This window comes from Lissotriton vulgaris, chromosome 11 (genome assembly GCF_964263255.1).
Source record: "Lissotriton vulgaris chromosome 11, aLisVul1.2, whole genome shotgun sequence".
Taxonomy (NCBI): domain Eukaryota; kingdom Metazoa; phylum Chordata; class Amphibia; order Caudata; family Salamandridae; genus Lissotriton; species Lissotriton vulgaris.
In genome coordinates this window covers 108,974,947-108,997,625 of record NC_141699.1, presented here as the reverse complement: position 1 = coordinate 108,997,625, position 22,679 = coordinate 108,974,947, and the positions used below count along the sequence as shown (strand labels likewise).

Here is a 22,679-nt window from a genome sequence, read left to right as displayed (position 1 = left end):
TCTCGTCTTTCTCATTTCCTCCTTTTGGGTATTGGTCTCTCTTGGTCTGGGTCTAGGTCTGAAGAGGAAAAGTGCCCGTCCCCAAATATGAGAGCCCATGGGCCCAACTGCAAACACCAGCTCAAATTAAGCACAGAGTAGTTCACAAAATGTGATGGGAAGATGCTTGCAATGAGTTTATGCTACTACTGAGTATTATCTTTAAGAAGTCCTACTTCACGAACCCTTCACCTTACACATGAATTATACTTCCATATATGCATATTCACTATGCCATCAGGAAAAACTTGGAAATATTGTGAATACTTGTATATATGTAGTAGTTTATCTTCATCACAGTAGTCAAATATTTTCACACAGAGTATTAATATTTAATATTTTTCAGCTACTAGTACTCATGGGCATGGTCCAAGTTTGGATTCTGTGTCTGTGCTGTCATGGAGGATAATTTACTAAAATGTAGAAGTGACATCTTGCACAGTTTAGCCACCAGTGTCGTCCCATCAATGATCCACTGACCCACCCTTAATCACTCCGCCTCCTATTTACTGACCAGAGGCTAGCTGAGGCAAGAACCTAAAACAAACACTGACAAAAACAGGCGGTCGTGATTCTGGGAGATACATTGTCTTTGTTGGACTTGAGTGGCGTGGCATAGTGTGTGGCGAAATGGCATTTCGAGAAGTGGAACGGTGCGGCGCAGAGTGGAACGGTGCGGTGCAGAGTGGAGATAAATTGTGTGGCGCCGAGTGGAGAAAAAAAGTGTGGAGAAGAGGGGAGAGAAAAAGTGCAGTGCAGAGTGGAGAGAAAAGTGCGGCGCAGAGCTGAGAGAAACTGTGTGGCGCAGAGTGGAGAGAAACTGTGGCGCAGAGTGGAGAGAAACTGTGTGGTGCAGAGTGGAGAGAAATTGTGTGGCGCAGAGTGGAGAGAAATTGTGTGGCGCAGAGTGGAGGGAAATTGTGTGGCGCAGAGTGGAGAGAAATTGTGTGGCGCAGAGTGGACAGAAATTGTGTGGCGCAGAGTGGACAGAAATTGTGTGGCGCAGAGTGGACAGAAATTGTCTGGCGCGGAGCAGAATAAAATTGTGTGGCACATAGCGGGATTGTGAGTCACGTAGCAGCATTGTGTGGAGTGGAATTGTTTGGCACAGAGTGGGATTGTGTACAGTGGCAATGAATTGTGCAGCATAGAGTGGAATTGTGCCTAGCCAAACTGTGCGGAGTGGAGAAAAATTGTGCGAAGAATGAATGGTGCTGAATTATGTGGCATGGTGGAGAATTGTGTGGCAAGGAACTGCATGTAGTGGAACTGTGTGACATGGAGTGGAATTGTGTGGCATGGAGTGGAAAGGGGTGGCATGGAGTGGAAAGGGGTGGCGGGATTGCATGACGTGGAGTGGAATTGTGTGGAGTAGCATTGTATGTCATGGTAGGGAGTTGCACGGTGTCATATGGAAAGTTGCCAATGAACTGACCGATAGCACTTCAACGAATTGTAATATATAAACACAATGGGCTCCCCTTGTCCGCCCTCTTACGCTAAGGCCGGGTGGCTCACGGCCGACGCGCACTCCCAAACGCGACCAATTTGGGCTTGTTTTTGGGCGTTTTTGGTCGCGTTTGGGCTGCGCGCCTCGGTGCGATATTCTCGGCATACTTGAACGCTGATTCAGTGCGTTCTTCACACCGGCAGGCTCCCTGTACGATCGCCTCATCACAGGTTGTAAAATAGAGGCCCCAGAGTGTGCACACGCTCCTTGTACTGTTTGGGCCAGGTCTTTGACCATATTGAGTACAGCTTTGCTGAGGGGGTTTGGGTAACGTTCCATTAACTTATTAGTGTGCTCTGGGCAGACCCCCCCCCCTCCAAGACCCCTCCTGGTTATAGACAATAGGGAGCTATCCCTGTGGGACAATTACTTCAACTCCTTACCATCATGGAAGAATGGGCTCAGGACCCTGAGGAGTATTATGGAGAGGAGGAGGAAGTTGGTGATGGACAGCAGGAGGCTGTTTTAGAGGATAAACTTGTTGACGCTTTGGATGCTTCTGTCCAGGCTTCTGTAAATAGAGCCATGGAGACGAAAGTCCCTCAAACTGTGCAACAGGCACTGGCTGTGGCCCTACGCCCTATTAGGAAGCAACTAGAGGGCTTTGCCAAGCGTCATGGTTATGACAAAAAGAAGTTCAAGTTCATGAATTTGTATAGCGCACTACTCACCCAGAGGGTCTCAAGGCGCTTGAGGGGGGTAGGTGCATTATTTATCGAATAGCCAGGTTTTTAGTTGCTTTCTGAAGGATAGGTGGTTCTGTGTGAGGCGGAGGTGAGTGGGGAGAGAATCCAGGTCTTGGCCGCTAGGTAGGAAAAGGATCTTCCTCCCATGGTGGACCTATGGATGCGTGGGATTGCGGCGAGGGCTTGATTGGAAGATCGTAGTTGACGGTTGGGTGTGTAGAAGGATAGTCGCGTGTTGAGGCATTCAGGTCCTAGGTCATAGAGGGCCTTGTGTGCGTGGGTAAGGAGGCGGAAAGTTATTCTTTTGTTGACGGGGAGCCAATGGAGGTCTTTCAGGTGGCCGGAGATGTGAGCTTGGCGGGGGATGTCCAGTATGAGTCTGGTGGAGACGTTTTGGATGCGTTGGAGTTTTTTCTGAAGTTTGGCTGTGGTTCAGGCGTAGAGGGTATTTCCATAATCCAGTCGGCTAGTGACCAGTGCGTGGGTGACTGTCTTTCTTGTTTCGGTGGGGATCCAACGGAAGATTTTTTTGAGCATGCGTAGTAGGTTGAAGCATGACGATGAGACTGCGTTGACTTGTTTGGTCATCAAGAGGGAGGAGTCTAGGATGAAGCCCAGGTTACGTGCGTGATCTGTGGGAATGGGTGCTGTACCCAGGGCCGGAGGCCACCAGGAGTCGTCCCAGGCAGAGGGGGATTGATCCTAGGATGAGGACTTCCGTTTTGTCCGAGTTTAGTTTTAGACGGCTGTTTTTCATCCACTCGGCTACTTCTTTCATTCCTTCGTGGAGATTGGTTTTGGCGATACTTGGGTCATTGGTGAGGGAGAGGATCAGTTGGGTGTCGTCTGCGTAGGAGAGGATGTTGAGGTTGTGTTGTCGTGCGATAGATGCGAGGGGACTCATGTAAACGTTGAAAAGGGTGGGACAGAGATGATCCTTGTGGTACGCCGCAGATGACTTTGGTGGCCTCTGAATTGAATGGGGGATGGCGGACTCTCTGGGTTCTTCCGGTGAGGAACGAGGTGATCCAGTCCAGAGCTTTCCCTTGTATTCCGACGTTGCTGAGGCGTTGAATGAGGGTGCTATGACAGACTGTGTCGAAGGCGGCGGAGAGGTCGAGTAGGATGAGGGCTTCTGTTTCTCCGTTGTCCAGTAGCGTTCGGATGTCGTCTGTGGCAGCGATGAGGGCGGTTTCGGTGCTGTGTTTTGCTCAGAATCCAGACTGTGAGGGGTCGAGGGAAGTGTTGGATTCAAGGAAGGCGGCAAGCTGATTATTGACGGCTTTCTCAATGACTTTGGCAGGGAATGGGAGGAGTGAGATGGGGCGGTAGTTTTTAAGTTCCGAGGGGTCTGCTGTGGGTTTCTTCAGAAGGGCACTGAGTTCAGCGTGTTTCCAGTTTTCCGGGAATGTGGCGGAGTTGAAGGAACAGTTGATGATATCGCGGAGATGGGGTGCGATGATGGAGTCTGCTTTGTTGAAAATGTGGTGGGGACATGGGTCGGTTGGCGATCCTGAGTGGATGGAGTTCATCAGGCGGATGGTTTCTTCAGTAGTGATTGGGTTCCAGGCGCAGAGGTTGTGAGAGTGCTGTTTTGGTTCGGGGGAGGGTAGAGTTGACTTGTCTTCGGCCTGGTTTTCAAAGCTGTTATGTATGTCGGCAATTTTGTTGTGGCAGAAAGAGGACAAAGAGTCGCAGAGGTCTTGGGAGGGAGTGATGTCGTTGGTGCCGGTAGTGGGGTTAGTAAATTCTTTGACGATGTTGAATAGTTCCTTGCTGTTGTGGACGTTGTCGTCGAGTCGCTCCTTTAATGCTGATTTCTTGGTTGATCGGATCAGTTGGTGGTGTTTGCGGATGGCGTATTTGAAGGTTGTCAGTGGTTTGATTTTTTCTCCAGATTTTCTCGAGGGAACGGCATTCCTTCTTGGATTTCTTAAGGTCATCATTGAACCAGGGAGCTTTCTTGCTACTTATTTTTGTCTGGTGGTTTTTCAGGGGTGCTAGTTCGTCAGCGCTTTGGGAGATCCAATGTGTGAGTTTGGTGGCAGCTTGGTTTGGGTCCGAAGATATGGCAGGAGGGTTTTGGTTAAGCGATGTGAAGAGTTGGTCGGTGGTGATTTTGTTCCAGTTTCTTCGAGGAATAGGATGTGGATCGTGGTTTTTTGGTAGCTGAAGTGAATGCAGCTGTGGTCCGTCCAATGGAGAGTTGTGGTGTGATCGAAGGAGATGTATTTGCTGGAGGTAAAGATAGGGTCGAGTGTGTGTCCGGCTAGGTGGGTGGGGGTGTCAACAAGTTGTTTGAGTCCGAGATTGGCCAGGTTGTCCAGAAGAGTGGTGGTGGTGTTGCTGTCGTTTTTCTTTTCCAGGTGGAAGTTGAGGTCTCCCAGTAGATTGTAGTTCTCGGAGGTGAGGGCATGTGGGCTGATGAAGTCAGTGATGTCTTCATTGAATTGTGTGCGGGTTCCTGGTGGTCTGTAGATGAGGGTGCCTTTGAGTGTGGTCCTGGGGTCGGTGTGGATCTGGAAGTGCAGGTGTTCAGCGGTAGTGAGGTTATCGTCGGAGCTGGTCATGATTCGGATGGTGTTCTTATGGACGATGGCGATGCCTCCTCCTGTTTGGTTGGTGCAGTCCTTTCGGATGATCTTGTAGGTGTCCGGGATGGCTATGGCGATGTCGGGCGCTGAGGAGGCGTTCATCCAGGTTTCTGTGAGGAGGGCGACGTCCGGTGATGTAGTGTCGAGTAGGTCCCAGAGTTCAGTGGCGTGTCTGGACCGAGCGGGTGTTCAGTAGGATCCACTTCAGGTGGTTAGATTCGGAGCTCTGTATGGGGTTAGTGGATTTGGTGTGGGTCCTGATGCAGGCAAACTTGCAGAAGTGGCAGGCGAATGGTCCATGTGTGTGTCCTGGGGCAGCTTCGCAACAAAGTGGTGTGCGGCCGGGGTTAAGGGCAGAGAGGGTCGCGGCGTCGTACGTAATGCGTGTAGAGCGGGTATTGCGAGGACCAGGGGGTTTGGCACTGGGCGCGGTCCAGGCGCGGACGGGCGTAGACGGGCTTACCTTTGGCGCACCTTCGGCGCGACTGGGGCGCGACCGCTGTGCGTGAACGCTGCGCGAAAATGCATCTGTCATAAATGGATAGTGGGAGGGGAGGGGCAAGGGAGGGTCAGCTGGGAGGCGGGAGCGGGGTGGAGCTACGGCTAACAAGCACAACAACAATAAAATGGCTGCAACAGATGGAAAGCGAAACTGGGCACAATCAGGGCACAATCTGGCATAAAGTATATTTAAATAGGCAATGCGCTCAGAACAATGCGCGAATTAAAATATACTGCACTACAGGTGGCGATCACACAATGCAGCAATGCGGGGGTATAATAGGTCTAAGGGATGGCAGCAGAGCGAGCGGAGCGCAGACGCGGTGCTTGAGGTCAGCTGGGAGGCGCTACGATAACGCTAATCAGCTTCAAGGCGCTCTGTAGTCAGCAAATCACCAAGCCTTGGGGAGCGTGGGGAGCGACCTCTTCTAAGCGAGTTAGGAGAGTCAAGAAGAAACAAAAGAAGGAGGAAGCCTCTTCTGCTGCAAGCTCGAATACTCAGAAACAATGGCCGCATTCTCAGACACTGGCATCCTTGCCAGCGACATGGTTGGCAGAGCACGCCTACGCAGGCGGGAAGGCGAAGGCTAAACGCCCGGCTCCAGTAGATACTGATACCACTACCACAAACACGGACACAGACACTGATACCTCGGAGGAGCCGCCTCCTCCCCCAAAGAAAGCCATGGTTGAGCCCAAGGCCTCGACGGAACAGGTCAGCACTCCTTTCAATTTTGATCATTCGGACATCATGCATCCCCGGTCCTCGGACTGGATCCCGCCCCCGGCGGTGTCAGACTATCTTCATGAAAACCTGCAGAAAAGCTTCTCTAGAGAAGTCCGCAACCGTTTAAAGTCGGAATGTCCACACCCGGACCTGCCAGAAAACGTGGCAAAAACTCCAGAGTTCGATGCCAGCATGCTGACCTTCCTGAAAAAATTCTCTAAGGACCCCAAACGTGGGTTAGACAGTGCTTGGCGCGGTTGTCAAGTCAAGATGCTCGACGTTGTGGGTCCCCTAGCGAAAATATTGGAGATGGCTCTAGCGGCCAATTAAGGTGCCACACCAGTCGACCCGGACATTTTGGCAGGCTGGACCCAGCGCGCCATCTTCCTCATTGGCAACGCGAACTGTGCGATCTCCTCAGAGAGACGCAAGACCTTGCTCCCAAGGATGGATAGTAATCTGGCAGAGTTGGCAGAGGCAGAGCCAGGCCCCCTGGCTGGAGGTCACTTATTCGGTGACCGCTTAGTCAAGGATGTTTTCAAATATGTTGGGACATTCACAGCCCTAGATAAAGCTCAGAGTGGGATCAAAAGAGCCCTTACCCAGGGTGTTTTCAACAGGGCCGGGCGAGGCGGGGGCCGCTCGTCAGGCTGGGGCTTCCAGCAAGATTCCCAGCGCGGCGACTTCGGTCGCGGAAGAGGAGAGTGGGACTCTACCCGCGGAGGTACCTTTTACCCGTCCCACAGAAGCTTCAACAAGGGTCGTTACAACTCTGGAAACAACAGGGCGAATTTCAAGTCCCAGTAAAATACAGGTGAGTGTAGCAGATACTTCTCTTCTTCCATTTTGGGGGGGGGGGGGGGGTTCGCACACAACATTGTCTTCCACAGTGGCAGGCCCTGACTCAGGAGGCTTGAGCTTTGCAGACCAATCAGGGGTTTTAGTTGGAATTTTATTCTCACCGACACAAGTTTTTCCTTCACTGACTCTCCATTTTTCCCAACAAGATCGCAGTTTCATAGAGGAAGAAATTGCAGACTTGCTACAGAAGCACGCAATTGCTCAATGCCAAGGTGGACCTCGCGGCTTCTACAGCAACGTCTTCGTAGTTCAGAAGAAAGGGGGTGGCAACAGGTTAGTGCTGAACCTCAAGGATTTCAACCAACACCTTACCTACAACCATTTCAAAATGGAAGGTATTCACTTGTTAGCGGATTTGTTACAGGAAAGAGACTGGTTGGTCCGTTTGGACCTCAAGGACGCGTATCTGTCCATACCGATTTTTCCTCCACACTGCAGGTTCCTACAATTTCTCTGGAACGGCCAGTGTTACGAATATTTGGCTCTTCCTTTCGGGCTCTCCTCAGCTCCCTGGTGCTTCACCAAGGTGATGAAGCCAGTGGTAGCTCACCTCAGAGAGAGGGGGGGTCAGACTTATAATTTATCTAAACGACATCTTGATCTTGGCGCAGAGCCGGTCCACACTCGAGCAGCATTTGGTCATGACGACGACGCTGCTTCGAAGTCTAGGTTTTGTCATCAATCAGAAGAAGTCGGTGATGGCACCGACGCAGGTGATAGACTTCCTAGGGTTCACAATAGATTCACAAGCGGCACAACTGTGTCTCCCGCGTGCAAAATTGAGGGAACTGAAAAGAGAAATTTTGAAGTTACTGGACAGTCAGATGGTGACACTCAGGGCGATTGCCAGAGTAGTTGGGATATTGGCCTCGTCAACTCAGGCAATATTCCCGGGTCCTCTTCACTACAGGGCTCTCCAGCGCCTGAAGATCAAACACCTTCAGAAGGGACTAGCATACACGGACTCCATTCCCCTGTCGGAGGAGGTCCAAACAGAGTTACAGTGGTGGCTCGGGCACGTTGACGCCTGGAACGGCAGAGCGATCTTCGGATCTCAGCCAGAGGTAGTAATCGAATCGGACGCCAGAAGATGGGGCTGGGGCCCACGCTGCGGAGTTATCTCCACAGGCGGAAGATGGACAACGCAAGAACTCTCGATTCACATAAACTGCTTAGAACTGCTCGCAGGATCATTCGCGATTCGCACGTTATCCCAGAGACAGACTTCTTGTTGTATCCTCCTTCGATTGGACAATGTGTCCGCAGTGAGGTACATCAACAAGTTGGGCAGGACGAGGTCGTCGCTTCTTGTCCAAATAGCGAAGGGCTTTTGGCACTATTGCCTCGAGAATCAGATCTCGGTAATAGCAGAATATATACTGGGGCAATCAAATCAGGTGGCGGAGTGGAATTCCAGGCACCTCAGGGATTACAGCGACTGGAAGCTGCTTCCCCAGGTACTCCAGTGGTTGCAGACAGTTTGGGGTCCATTTCAGACTGACCTTTTCGCGTCCAGGCTGACGTATCAGATTCCCAGGTTCTTCAGCTGGAGACCAGATCCGATGGCAACCGCAACAGATGCCTTTTTCCAAGATTGGTCTCAGGGGATCCAGTATGCCTTTCCCCCGTTTCTGTTGATTCCCAGGGTAATGACGAAGGTGATCAGACAACGGGCGGAAATAGTCATGGTGACACCATGGAGGACGTCCCAAGCATGGTTCCCCAAATTATTACAGTGGAGCTGCGATCGCCCCCGGTTACTGCCGGACTCGAAGTGGCTATTGCAGGGCCCTCGTCAGGAGAAGCACCTGTTGCTATTGGAGGACAGGCTGTCGCTGATGGCATGGAGGCTTTCAGGGAACAGTGGCAAATGCCAGGAGTCTCGAGCAAGACTTCCGAATTTATCAGGCAAGCATGGGCACCATCTACCAGGAAGCGTTACTCCGCGGCCTGGAAGAACTGGGTGGATTGGTGCGTGGGACGACAGGTGGATCCCGTGGGGGCAGAGATACACCATGTGTTAAACTTTTTGTCTGATAAGGCAGCTAGCGGTCTGGCTTATCGCTCAGTAAATTATTTCCGTTCAGCCATTTCGGCGGGGCATGCCCGGATAGACGGAAAAACCCGTAGGCATGCACCCGGTGGTTTGCAAATTGCTGAAGGGGATTAGGGTAGCTAATCCCCCTAAACCCAAATATACGGGTTTGTGGGATGTTTCTCTAGTCATCTCTTTGTTCAACAAATGGCCTGACAATGCACTCTTGTCTAGGAAACAATTGTCGGCGAAGTTGGCCATGTTACCTATCATCATGCAGACGGTCTTCGGATGTGAGAGCACTCGACGTTACAGGTAGAGTGTTTACCCCGGAAGGGGTTTCTTTTACTATTACAGGACGTACAAAAACAATGTCACGTCATATTGATTATAATGCATTTCCCGACAATGAAAAAGTATGTGTAGTCAAATGTTTAAAAGCATATGAGGAATGTACAAAGGCCTTGAGGCCTCAAGGTTGTTCGCAATTATTGATTACTTTGCAAAAGCCGTTTAAACCAGTGGTGGCTGCCACAATTGCCAGATGGCTTCGCTACATAATGAAGGAAGCAGGTATTGATACGCAGATCTTTGGCGCTCATTCAGTGAGAGGCGCTATGGCGTCAAAGTCTTATGGTTTGGGATCTAGTATCCAAGACATTATGCGTTGTGCAGATTGGTCTTCTGAATCAACGTTTAAGACGTTTTATTATAAGCAGTGGGTGCTATTACTTCTGTGGTTTTTAATGAGCGTTAAACTAGCATAATCTGAAGCCTCCGGTCCTGTAATAGAATCAAAAATTTGCTAGCATTCGCGCCAAGAATTTTCAATTCTATTAAGGACACAGAGGCGAGGATTATCCCACCCGGCTTAGTTTACAGTAATAAGCTTGCCCACCTTATTATGCAGTGATTACGGTGGTGTTATTTTCTTTCTTTCAGGATCAGATAAGAAGTCTGACTGATCGACGACGGACGACAGGGTGTTTCGCCTGAAACCTCGTTTCTTCCATGTTGGAGGAATTATGATCTTATTCAAGTTATTGTTGGCCTTGGTTCACCTCAAAGAAAGAGGATGATGGGAGCACGCAAGGGGTTCTTATGGACTATGGGGGCGTGCCTATACTCATGTCTATCGTGGGAAATGTAGTTTGTTTTACTGTTTATGAAAATATAAAATTTTCATTGGCTGCTGTGTTTATTGCAGTAAAGATTGAGAAGCATAATCCTCGCCTCCATGTCCTTAATAGAATTGAAAATTCTTGGCGCGAATGCTACCAAATTTTTGATTCTCTCAGATATTGTGCTATGGGTCTTGGGAGGGAGAGCGGGGGTGGGGGAGAAGCACCAGTGACAAGGGGAAGAGGATTATAGTACTCAATCACACCATTATTTGCTACTATCTTTTCAAAACATGGCTTAAGAGTAGTTTGCTCAGATAACTTATATAGTATTTTGTTCTACTAGATTGAGAACAATGCAGTAGGTCTTGGGATGCACCTTTTGTCACCGACTGTCCCTCAAACATGAACCCAAGATTTCAAATCTTAGGGCTACCTATCTAATGTGTATTAAAATGAAACATTTCCATTAATTCTGCTAAAACGCCTTGCGAAGAGCCCTTGAAACTTGTATCATTTTTCTCTACCACCATGCCAAAATTAGTAACTAAGTGTGCTTTAAGTGCATCATAGGTCACATACCATGCAGAACAAGCACTGTCAAAGACAATAGGTCTTGCCTACGAGTTCCCTCCCAGAGCTGCCTTTCCTCTGCCATTCTATGGTTTCCAATACCTCTTACTTAAAGTGCACTTTCCCTGCTCCCTAACACAGGCTTCTCCACTATAACGCTCTTTTCGTTCATTTTACTCATCTTTAACCCAGCCCACAGACACACACACACACACACACACACACACACACACACATCCCGCCCCACCCGCCGCGTAATGCCGAGAGCTTCACTGACACTTTCACTTTAAATCGGTTCAGTAAACGCAAAATGCGTTCATTGACTGAAACATGTCTTTTAAAGGTAAATTTCACACCGTTTTGATTTAAAGTGGAACAATGCATGTGCCTAAATAGTAGTACAGCATTTTCGGATGAATTGGCGGCAAAAACTCTCCGTGAGAAAATTGGTCTCAAGAACCAAGAAAAGTTTCGGTGACGTAATTTTGCAGCACTCATTTAAAAAATCGTAAATCCCATTTGCTACAAATAAATACAACTTAATTTGAGCACGAATTGTGAAATGTTAAAAGTCACTCTGACAACAATGCTTTTGCTAGGTGGAAGTTCAACGTGTCATCACGGCACGCAAGAAATATTTGGGGGGGGGGGGGCAATAGTTGTGCAAGCACGAGGTGCCTAATTGACAGCGTGCTCTTACCGCGTGAACAGAAACATAACATTTTGCAATCCCGAATGTGTAGAAATGTACTGAGTGAGCGCTCGGAGAACAGACGTGCGGAATGACAGATGAGAACAGCATGGGGGAAATTCTCCTGTTAACTTTAAAACGGCTTTTGGGATGGCTTCACGGCGGAGGAATGCGCCTAGCCCGTATCATTTCATTCTATCGGACGGCTTTCAGAGACACCGTAGCATAGCAAAACATAGCATAACACAACACAGCATAGCATAACATAGCATAACAAAGCATAGCAAAACAAAGCATAGCATAACAAAGCATAGCAAAACAAAGCATAGCATAACAAAGCATAGCATAACAAAGCATAGCATAACAAAGCATAGCATAACAAAGCATAGCATAACAAAGCATAGCATAACAAAGCATAGCATAACAAAGCATAGCATAACAAAGCATAGCATAACAAAGCATAGCATAACAAAGCATAGCATAACAAAGCATAGCATAACAAAGCATAGCATAACAAAGCATAGCATAACAAAGCATAGCATAACAAAGCATAGCATAGCATAGCAAAGCATAGCATAGCAAAGCATAAAGCACAGCATAGCAAAACAAAGCATAGCAAAACAAAGCATAGCAAAACAAAGCATAGCAAAACAAAGCATAGCATAGCAAAACAAAGCATAGCAAAACAAAGCATAGCAAAACAAAGCATAGCAAAACAAAGCATAGCAAAACAAAGCATAGCAAAACAAAGCATAGCAAAACAAAGCATATCATAACATAACAAAACAAAGCATAGGATAGCAAAATAAAAAACATAGCATAAAATAACAACATAGCATAACATAGCAACAAAACACAACAACACATAGCTTAACCTCTTAAGTGCTGCGTCGGGCGTTGGCCGACGGCAGCACTACCTCCCCGGTGCTGCGCACGACCATTGGACGTCCATTCAGCACTAGTTCCAATGGACAGCGCAGCACTGGGGAGGGATATTTGCGCCGCATCTAAGGTGATAACAAAACATAGCAAAACAAAACATATAATAGCATAACAATGCATAGCATACCGAACACAACAAAACATAGCATAGCATTATAAAACATAGCATAGCATTATAAAACATAGCATAGCATTATAAAACATAGCATTATAAAACATAGCATAGCATAGCATAACAAATCATAGCATAGCATAGCATAACAAATCATAGCATAGCATAACAAATCAAAGCATAGCATAGCATAGCATAACAAATCAAAGCATAGCATAACAAATCAAAGCATAGGATAACAAATCAAAGCATAGGATAGCAAATCAAAGCATAGGATAGCAAATCAAAGCATAGGATAGCAAATCAAAGCATAGGATAGCAAATCAAAGCATAGGATAGCAAATCAAAGCATAGGATAGCAAAACAAAACATAGGATAGCAAAACAAAACATAGGATAGCAAAACAAAACATAGGATAGCATACATCATCACTCAGCACCACCACAGCATCACTCAGGGCCACCACAACATCAATGTGCACTACCACAGCATCACTGAACACCACAGCATCACTCGTTCGCCATTACAAGATCACTCAGCGCCACCACAACATTAATCTGTGCAACCATTCAACAACAACTGGTTCAAATATGTTCTCTCAATGTTTCAAGCTTTATTACAAATGTAACAAAAAGATGTTAATATTTCACTTCTGTTCTTGGATTTTCGTCACAATAAAATACACTTAAAATACTCTGTACAAAGGTTATTTACAAAAGGTTAAGCTATTGCCATTATAAATTACAATAACTTTTATTCAAGTATTAATTATTCAAAAAAATTAAAAGCCATTGTTCTTTGTAATATCAATACATGTAAGTCACGTAAATACAACACATATTGCATTACAAATGCTATAGGTGTCACATTTGCGAAAGTTATAACTATTGGCATTGTAAATGACAAAGCTATTAATTTCGCCATTTTCAAAAACAAAACATAAATAAAAAATGTGTCATTTACAATACCAATAGCTCAAACTTTCCTAATGCGAGACCTATAGCATTTCAAATGCTTGTTTTAAAGTGCATTAGCACTGACTGCGCCATATCAGTTTTAAAATGATTTTTACCTGTGTGCTTCTTTATCTCCTTCCACCTGTTCTCTCTCCACACTCATGCCCTTCCCTCCCACACTACCCTCTCTCCGTATTGAGGAAATGCCAACACATGTTGAGGCGCCACAGATGAAGGCGGGACGGACAGAGAGAAGATGTAGTAGGCAGAGGACAGGTGAGATGGTCTGGGACAAGGACTTCAAAGGGTGGGCGAGAGGGGCATGCACACGAAATAGAGAGGAAACCACATGGATAACAGAGGGTAGGCGTGAAGGGAAGCTCACCGACAACGGGTAGGGGGTGAGCTCGCCGCCAACAGAGGGGTGAGGGGGGGCACCCCCACAACAGAGGAGGGGGGCACCCCCACAACAGAGATGGGGGGCACCCCCACAACAGAGATGGGGGGCCACCCCCAAAACAGAGGAGGGAGGGCCACCCCCACAACAGACAGAGGAGGGGGGCACCCCCACAACAGACAGAGGAGGGGGGCACCCCCACAACAGACAGAGGAGGGGGGCACCCCCACAACAGAGATGGGGGGCACCCCCACAACAGAGATGGGGGGCACCCCCACAACAGAGATGGGGGGGCACCCCCACAACAGAGATGGGGGGGCACCCCCACAACAGACAGAGGAGGGGGGCACCCCCACAACAGACGAGGGGGGCACCCCCACAACAGAGATGGGGGGCCACCCCCAAAACAGAGGGGTGCGGGAGCACACCCACAACAGAGGGGTGCGGGAGCACACCCACAACAGAGGGGTGCGGGAGCACACCCACAACAGAGGGGTGCGGGAGCACACCCACAACAGAGGGGTGCGGGAGCACACCCACAACAGAGGGGTGGGGGAGCACACCCACAACAGAGGGGTGGGGGAGCACACCCACAACAGAGGGGTGGGGGAGCACACCCACAACAGAGGGGTGGGGGAGCACACCCACAACAGAGGGGTGGGGGAGCACACCCACAACAGAGGGGTGGGGGAGCACACCCACAACAGAGGGGTGGGGGAGCACACCCACAACAGAGGGGTGGGGGAGCACACCCACAACAGAGGGGTGGGGGAGCACACCCACAACAGAGGGGTGGGGGAGCACACCCACAACAGAGGGGTGGGGGAGCACACCCACAACAGAGGGGTGGGGGGGCACACCCACAACAGAGGGGTGGGGGGGCACACCCACACCCACAACAGAGGGGTGGGGGAGCACACCCACAACAGAGGGGTGGGGGAGCACACCCACAACAGAGGGGTGGGGGAGCACACCCACAACAGAGGGGTGGGGGAGCACACCCACAACAGAGGGGTGGGGGAGGCACACCCACAACAGAGGGGTGGGGGAGGCACACCCACAACAGAGGGGTGGGGGAGGCACACCCACAACAGAGGGGTGGGGGAGGCACACCCACAATAGAGGGGTGGGGGGAGCACACCCACAACAGAGGGGGGAGAGCACACCCACAACAGAGGGGGGGAGAGCACACCCACAACAGAGGGGGGGAGAGCACACCCACAACAGAGGGGGGGGAGAGCACACCCACAACAGAGGGGGGGGAGAGCACACCCACAACAGAGGGGGGGGAGAGCACACCCACAACAGAGGGGGGGGAGAGCACACCCACAACAGAGGGGGGGGAGAGCACACCCACAACAGAGGGGGGGGAGAGCACACCCACAACAGAGGGGGGGAGAGCACACCCACAACAGAGGGGGGGAGAGCACACCCACAACAGAGGGGGGGAGAGCACACCCACAACAGAGGGGGGGAGAGCACACCCACAACAGAGGGGGGGAGAGCACACCCACAACAGGGGGGGGGAGAGCACACCCACAACAGGGGGGGGGAGAGCACACCCACAACAGGGGGGGGAGAGCACACCCACAACAGAGGGGTGGGGGGAGAGCACACCCACAACAGAGGGGTGGGGGGAGAGCACACCCACAACAGAGGGGTGGGGGAAGAGCACACCCACAAGAGGGGGGAGAGCACACCCACAACAGAGGGGGGAGCACACCCACAACAGAGGGGGGAGCACACCCACAACAGAGGGGGGAGCACACCCACAACAGAGGGGGGAGCACACCCACAACAGAGGGGGGAGCACACCCACAACAGAGGGGGGAGCACACCCACAACAGAGGGGGGAGCACACCCACAACAGAGGGGGGAGCACACCCACAACAGAGGGGGGGGCACACCCACAACAGAGGGGGGGGGCACACCCACAACTATGGGGGGCACACCCACAACTGAGAGGGGGGGGCACACCCACAACTATGGGGGGGGGGCACACCCACAACTGAGAGGGGGGGAGCACACCCACAACTGAGAGGGGGGGAGCACACCCACAACTGAGGGGGGGGGCACACCCACAACTGAGGGGGGGGGGGCACACCCACAACTGAGGGGGGGGGCACACCCACAACTGAGGGGGGGGCACACCCACAGGCTCTAAAGTAATGGAGGAGGAACAAGGGGAGGGGTGCCTGAGGGAGATAGCTGATGTAGCAAATTCTATCTGCTATTGAAAAATTGACACAAGTTTAAAATAATACTGGTTAAAATGAAAACATTTGTAGCAGGTAACCATACTTAAGCATTATAGGCCTGCACGTATATATAAAGTGCTGAATTAAGTTAGCCTAACTCCTGTTGCCATGTTAACTGGAAAAAATGCTTTAACACAGAAAGGCAATTTTTCACATTAGACAGTTGTTTGTGCAAGTTGTTATTATTCACTTAGCCACAGATGATGCAACTTCAGAAGGCTACTGTTAGTGACACTTGTTTTGTATTAGACAATTGATAGTGAGGTTCTCATCGGAAAGAGATGATAACAGGAAGAATGATTCATGGGAATTAGTTTTGGACCTCAAGAAAACAACTTTGTAACCTTCCTGGGACTAATGTCTGAAAGTCTTATGCTGTGGGGAGAACCTATTCCCAGGAGTCCGTTGATATTCTATTTGGGGATGAAGAAGACAAAAGAAATAGTGTTGCAACATAGAATTTGTCTATTTATAAATAGTGCGTGTTCCTAGAGTAGTTTAGTGCACAGAGCCTAGACCTCAGACCCAGAGGGACAGATCTTACAAAATCCTTCCCCAACTCTTTGACCAGAGTCTCACCTTTGAGTTTCCGATGCCTTTCTTCATGCAAGACTGCTTTCTTAGAATATTACTTTAATTATCTGCTGTTATTTTGAGCTATGGATACTTTGCAGCTATAATGCAAAGGCTTTACGCTTACACATCGATCTTTCTCTCATCAGTACTCTTTATGGGTTTCTGAACAGACACCTTTAATCTCTTACTCTACATTCTACTTATAATAGGTAGGTAGTATATTTTATGCAACACGCTTGTTGTATAATTACTATTTCAACAGTGATTTTGACTAACATTTTGTTCCATTTTATAATCAATATCGGTTGATGGATTATATTAACTTTTAAAGCTGAAATCTAAGAGATTAATGTCTACTAAATAAATAATTAAATCTTAGAAGATTTTAAAACAAAACCAATTCACTCACACTAATTCTCTTCAATGACTCAATAGTAAATCTTTAAAAATATATTGTTTATGTAGATGATAGCTCATTATGTCTCTTCGTCGACCATCAGAGGTCCATACGACCAGTGGTGGGGATTATCTAATCATTAAACCCGAAGACTGAGATACAGGAAACCCTGCTTAATCACTAAAAACACAAGTACTCTATTAATGTGCTTAAAAAAGAAAACAAAAAGTAGCACCTGCAAAAATGACCAGTGGAAAGATACAGCAAAACGTCCATGCTCCAACAGAATGACAAATATAGGAGTAAGAACAGCCTAAGGAAACTAACGAATTAGAAGCAAGCAAATGCCGGAGTCAATAAAGTCAAGCAATGGTAAGCAATGGGTAGGCCCCAACCCCAGCATATGGTACCAAAATGTCTTTGAATGGCTCCCCCTATTATGCAGTGTACCACAATAGTGAAGAGAGACCCCCACAAGTCATTACACACTTATTCTGAAAATGGCTCTGCTTCTGTTTGAAGTGTTAGTCCTCCCTCTGCCAGACGTTTGAATCTAGTTGCACCCCTGGGCAGTCACATACCTTCTTCTTAGCATCTCTAAAGATACACTTGTTCATAAAGCTGTTCCATGAAGACCACTTTCTGTGCTCTCCGCACAGTTACCAAACAAATTAACGCATGCCCCTTTCTAGCACCTTTACACTGCAATTGGCCATCTTGTGCAGAACTGTACGAGGATCATCCACGAAAACTAAAAGCATCCTAGCCGGTCTGTCTCACATCCCCTAGCAGATGGTCCGCTCTGAGCAAATTAATTTGTTTCTAGGATATATCAACTCTTTGGCATGCATCGTCTTCAGTGACATGTATTAAAACAGGGAAGACATCTCAAAAAGCAGGGCAGTCAAGCATCAAACGAGGTGGGTGCCCACTATAGCAAAGACGTAACCTCTTTTCACCTGGTCCCTGCCTCAGTAACCTTTCACCTGGTCTCATCTTCATCTCTTCACATTGCCTGGCTCTCACTCCTCTTTCACCTAGCCCTAGCCTTTCTCCCTCTTTTCGTCTTGCTCCTGTCTCAATTTATGTTTTTGTAAGTCCCTGCCGTCTCGCAGTTTCACTATGCCCCAGTTTCATTGCTTTACACTGTGCATCTAGAGTCAAATCCACTCAATCGCTTGGGCCTGCATCGCATTCAGCAATCGCCACCTTTCAAAGACCCGTCAGCACACATGCTAGCATCTGACAACAATAAAGTGGGTAACTGCAGAAATTTAAGGCGTAATCTTAAATCTGAATTGACATATACCGGAGGTAATGATACTTATAAGCTAAAAAGTAATAAGAAAAAAAAGTTGAACAAACATTCTCAACTTTGAAAAGGGGTGTCTGCCTTGTGAGTCTGTCCCTACTAACTGGTCCCCATCCTCATAATTCCTACCACCCGTTCCATCTTCAGCCTCCTGCGCCAACTCTCAAAACCGATTTTAACATACCTCCCCCTTCTCCTCCCCTAACAGCTGGTAGCCCCGGCAGCTACATGCAGACGAAGAACAAAACCTGCCCTCATTCTCAAAGCCCTCTCACCTGCCCCGGTTCAAGCTCCCGGCCGCTCCATCTTCTGCTCCGCCTCCAGCCCCGCCTCCTCCCTTCAGACCCTCCGCCGCTGACGCGCAGCGCCGTAACAATCCACCGCGAACCCTCGGCTCCACACTTCCGGCGGCTTTACGCTCCGATAGGCCAGACAGGTTAGAGAGAGTGACGTGCTTCCGTTCGACTAGCATTGCGCTATCACGCGCAGGACGTACTGGTGCACGTGACCACCATAAACAACAACTTACAAAGGCCCAAAACGAGTTTTCTTAGGGTCCGCCAGCTTGGAATGGGAGGAGGCGAGGGCGTGGTGAAATAAAACTAGTATTGGAAACAAAAGAGGGACTACCCTAGCTGAAACCAATTATATGCAAATAGAACACAACATCCTCCCCAGGTCGAGACTAATACAGGCATCTGCTCACCTTTTAACGCTCTACGAAGGCCTGGACATGGTTCTTAGTAGAAGTTTTGCATGAAATAATCTGTATACATTTTTAACATGCCCTATTTGTATGTGTTTATTTATCAGTGAGGGGTCATTAGGCCAGTTGTAGAATACATTTTAAAGATGTTTTTCTTACAATTACCGGGTAAAGTATGTATACTGGTAAGGGGAGAAACCGACAGGGATATTAAAGTACCTACCAATAAGTAAACGTCTTGTAATTCCATCATGTTTATGTTCACACCTTTTTATTAATTTTAATAAAATCAGGTAGGTAGAAAAACAAGTTTATATAGACAATTGTCCATAAAACATTCTAAAAAACATTTAACAATTGAAATCAATAAAGCGTCCCCATCTTAACTACCTGACACCCCCTTCTCACTACAAGAAAGCAACAGGCTCTTTCAATGCATACTTGCCTGGGAAGGGGGGAGGCAGATATGATTGTACCACTGTCTGAATGGATGTTCCTAAGAGCAATTAATCTAGTTCTTACATGCTTTGCTGACCTTCTTTCAGTACATTGAATCACTTTGTTGTATTTCTATCTAGGACCCTGATTCGATATTCCCGATTCACCCCCTTATGTGGTTATAATAAATATTATCCTTATAAAGGCATAAGAATCATATCCATATTCAGTAATAGCACATGCAGTCCAAAGCACGGCAAGGCTACTCCCATAGACTCCTAGAAAGCACAACGCGTTCTTTACACAAACCAAGCCTCCAGCAGCCCGGGAAACCCCCCTCTGCTGTTGTTTTGATTTGCACAAGAACTCCTGGAGTCCAGAAAGAACTGTTAGTTCTCCGTGACGTCTTATGTCCAACCTTACGTCAAACCCGGCACCTTTCAGGTATAAATATACCAATGCTGCCTTAAGCAAACACACGGTGGTGTGGAGCAGAGCGGTTATCTACTTTTCCGAAGCCCAGCTGATGCGAGAGCCGAAGGAACCCACCCCTCCCCTTTGACGCGCTGGAGAAGCTGCCTTTTCTCACGCTGAGAAATCCAGCTCCGGTGTTCACAAGTCACCCTCGCGGGTTGCTGGGAGATTGAGTCCTGAGAAGCGAGATACAAGACCTCCGTCATTCTATAACCAAGGTACGGAGCTGATTAAAACCTTAGAGAGAATCACAAATTTGCTAGCATTCGCGACAAGAATTTGCAATTCTATTAAGGACACGGAGGCGAGGATTATGCTTCTCAATCTTTACTAGAAGCTCACAGCAGCCAATGAAAATGCTTGCTTTTCATTCAATAAAACGTTAAACTGCATATCCCATCATGCTTTACACATAACCACGCCCCCTTAGTCCATAAGAGGCCTTAGCCTGCCGCCATCTTCCTCTTTCTTGCGGCGAACAGCTCCAACCGAACTTTGGAAAACTCCAGAACCCTTCCAACGGGAAGAAGAAACAACCTCAGGCGAACCATCCTGGCATTCTTCGAGGCTCAGTCACCCTTTTTATCAGAACCTGAAAGAAAGGATAAGAGACCGTAACCACCGTAACCATCTGGGTGGGCAAGCATTTTATAATTTCATATACAATGCCGGGTGGGATAATCCTCGCCTCCGTGTCCTTAATAGAATTGCAAATTCTTGTCGCGAATGCTAGCAAATTTGTGATTCTATGTCAGGACCGGAGGCTTCTGATTATGCATGTTTAACGCTTATTGAAAACAACAGAGGTAATATCCCCCACCGGCTTATAATAAAACGTTTTGAAGGTCGATTCCGACGACCAATCTGCACAATGCATAATATCATGAATGTTGGATCCCAACATGAACGATTTCGATGCCATAGCACCCCTGACAGAGTGCGCACCAAACATGGTGATGTCAATGCCAGCTTCTTCCATCACAAAACGAAGCCATCTGGCAATGGTGGCCGCAGCCACAGCTTTGAACGGCTTTTGTAAGGCTATCAAAAGCTGCGAACAGCCCTGAGGCCTAACTGCCGCAGTACATTCCTCATAAGTCTTTAGACATTGAACGACACATAACTTTTCATTCTCCTGAAATGCATTATAAGACACATGTGTAGACAATGTTTTAGTACGCCTAGAAATCTGAAAAGAAACTCCTTCCGGAGTAAATACTCTACCTGTTATGTCCAGTGCTCGTACGTCCGACGATCTCCTACACGCCGAAAGGCAAAGCAACATGGCCAGCTTGGCTGAAAGCTGTTTTCTCGAAAGATCCTTGTTAGCTGGCCATTTGTCAAATAGGTCTAAAACTCGCTTAACATCCCACAAACCAGAATACTTAGGTTTAGGGGGATTCTCTACCCTAATACTCTTCAACAACTTGCACACGACAGGGTGCATACCAATTGGCCTACCATCCAGCTGAACATGGCCCGCTGAGATGGCTGATCTGAAATTGTTGACCGACCGATAGGCCAGACCCTGTGACGCCTTATCCGTCAGGAAGTTTAGCACATGGGGTAAGCCGGCCCCCACGGGATCCAAATGTCGTTCCACGCACCAACCCACCCAGCCTTTCCAGGCCGAGGAGTACCGCTTCCTCGTGGAAGGAGCCCAGGCTTGCTTGATGAAATCTGCAGCCCTGCTCGAAATCCCTGGCACTTGCCACTGTTGCCTGAAAGCCTCCAGGCCATCAGCCGGAGCCTGCCCTCCATTATCAATGGATGTTTCTCCTGATGAGGGCCCAGCAACAGCATTGTCGACTCCGGGAGGAGTCTGGGTAGGTCGCAGCTCCACTGCATCAGCTTGGGGAACCAGGATTGGGACGTCCACCAAGGTGTCACCATGACCACTTCAGCGTTCTGTCTGATTACCTGTGACATCGCCCTTGGGATCAGCAGGAAGGGGGGAAACGCATAGTGAACCCCCACTGACCAGTCCTGGAGAAAAGCGTCCGTCGCCTGAGCCAACGGATCCGATCTCCAACTGAAGAATCGAGGGATCTGGAAGGTCAGCCTCGATGCAAAGAAGTCCGTCTTGAACGGACCCCAAATGCTCTCCAGCCACCCGAAAATCCTCGGGAGCAACTTCCAATCGCTGAAGTCCCGGAGGTACCTCGAGTTCCAGTCCGCTACCTGATTGGACTGGCCGGGAGATATTCCGCAATGACCGAAATCTGGTTGCGGAGGCAATAATGCCAAAAGTCTTTGGCTATTTGCACAAGCATGGACGACCTCGTGCCTCCCAATTTGTTGATGTACCTCACCGCCGAAATATTGTCCAGACGCAGGAGGATACAGCAGGATGTCTGCTGTGGGGACAACGTTCTCACCGCGAACGACCCAGCCAGTAGTTCCAGACAATTGATATGGAGAGAAAGCTCCTCCGGGGACCATCGTCCCCCTGTGGAGATGTCTCCACAACGCGCGCCCCAGCCCCATCGGCTGGCGTCGGACTCTATCGTGACTTCCGGGAGTGAACCGAAGATCGCTCGGCCATTCCAAGCGTCGACGTGTCCCAACCACCATTGCAACTCCGTCCTCACCTCTTGCGTGAGGGGAATGCTGTCCGAATACGAGAGACCCTTCTGAAGGTGTCTGATCTTCAACTGTTGCAGGGCCCTGTAATGCAGCGGGCCTGGGAAAATCGCCTGGACTGAAGACGCTAGAATTCCTACCATTCTCGCCAATGCTCTCAAGGAGACAGACTGGCTGCTCAGCAGTTTCC

General features: G+C 48.8%; 1 protein-coding gene across 2 annotated transcripts in view; it reads right to left on the bottom strand.

Annotated features, from left to right (window-relative positions):
* The window catches only part of PRR14L (proline rich 14 like), a 492,002-nt gene extending 473,321 nt beyond the window's left edge, over nt 1–18,681 (bottom strand). For both annotated transcript variants that reach the window (XM_086942815.1, XM_086942816.1), the window contains exon 1: nt 18,564–18,681. The gene's annotated coding sequence lies outside the window, so the exon portion shown is untranslated. The remainder of the gene's footprint in view (nt 1–18,563) is intronic.
* Between the last annotated feature and the right edge of the window lie 3,998 nt (nt 18,682–22,679).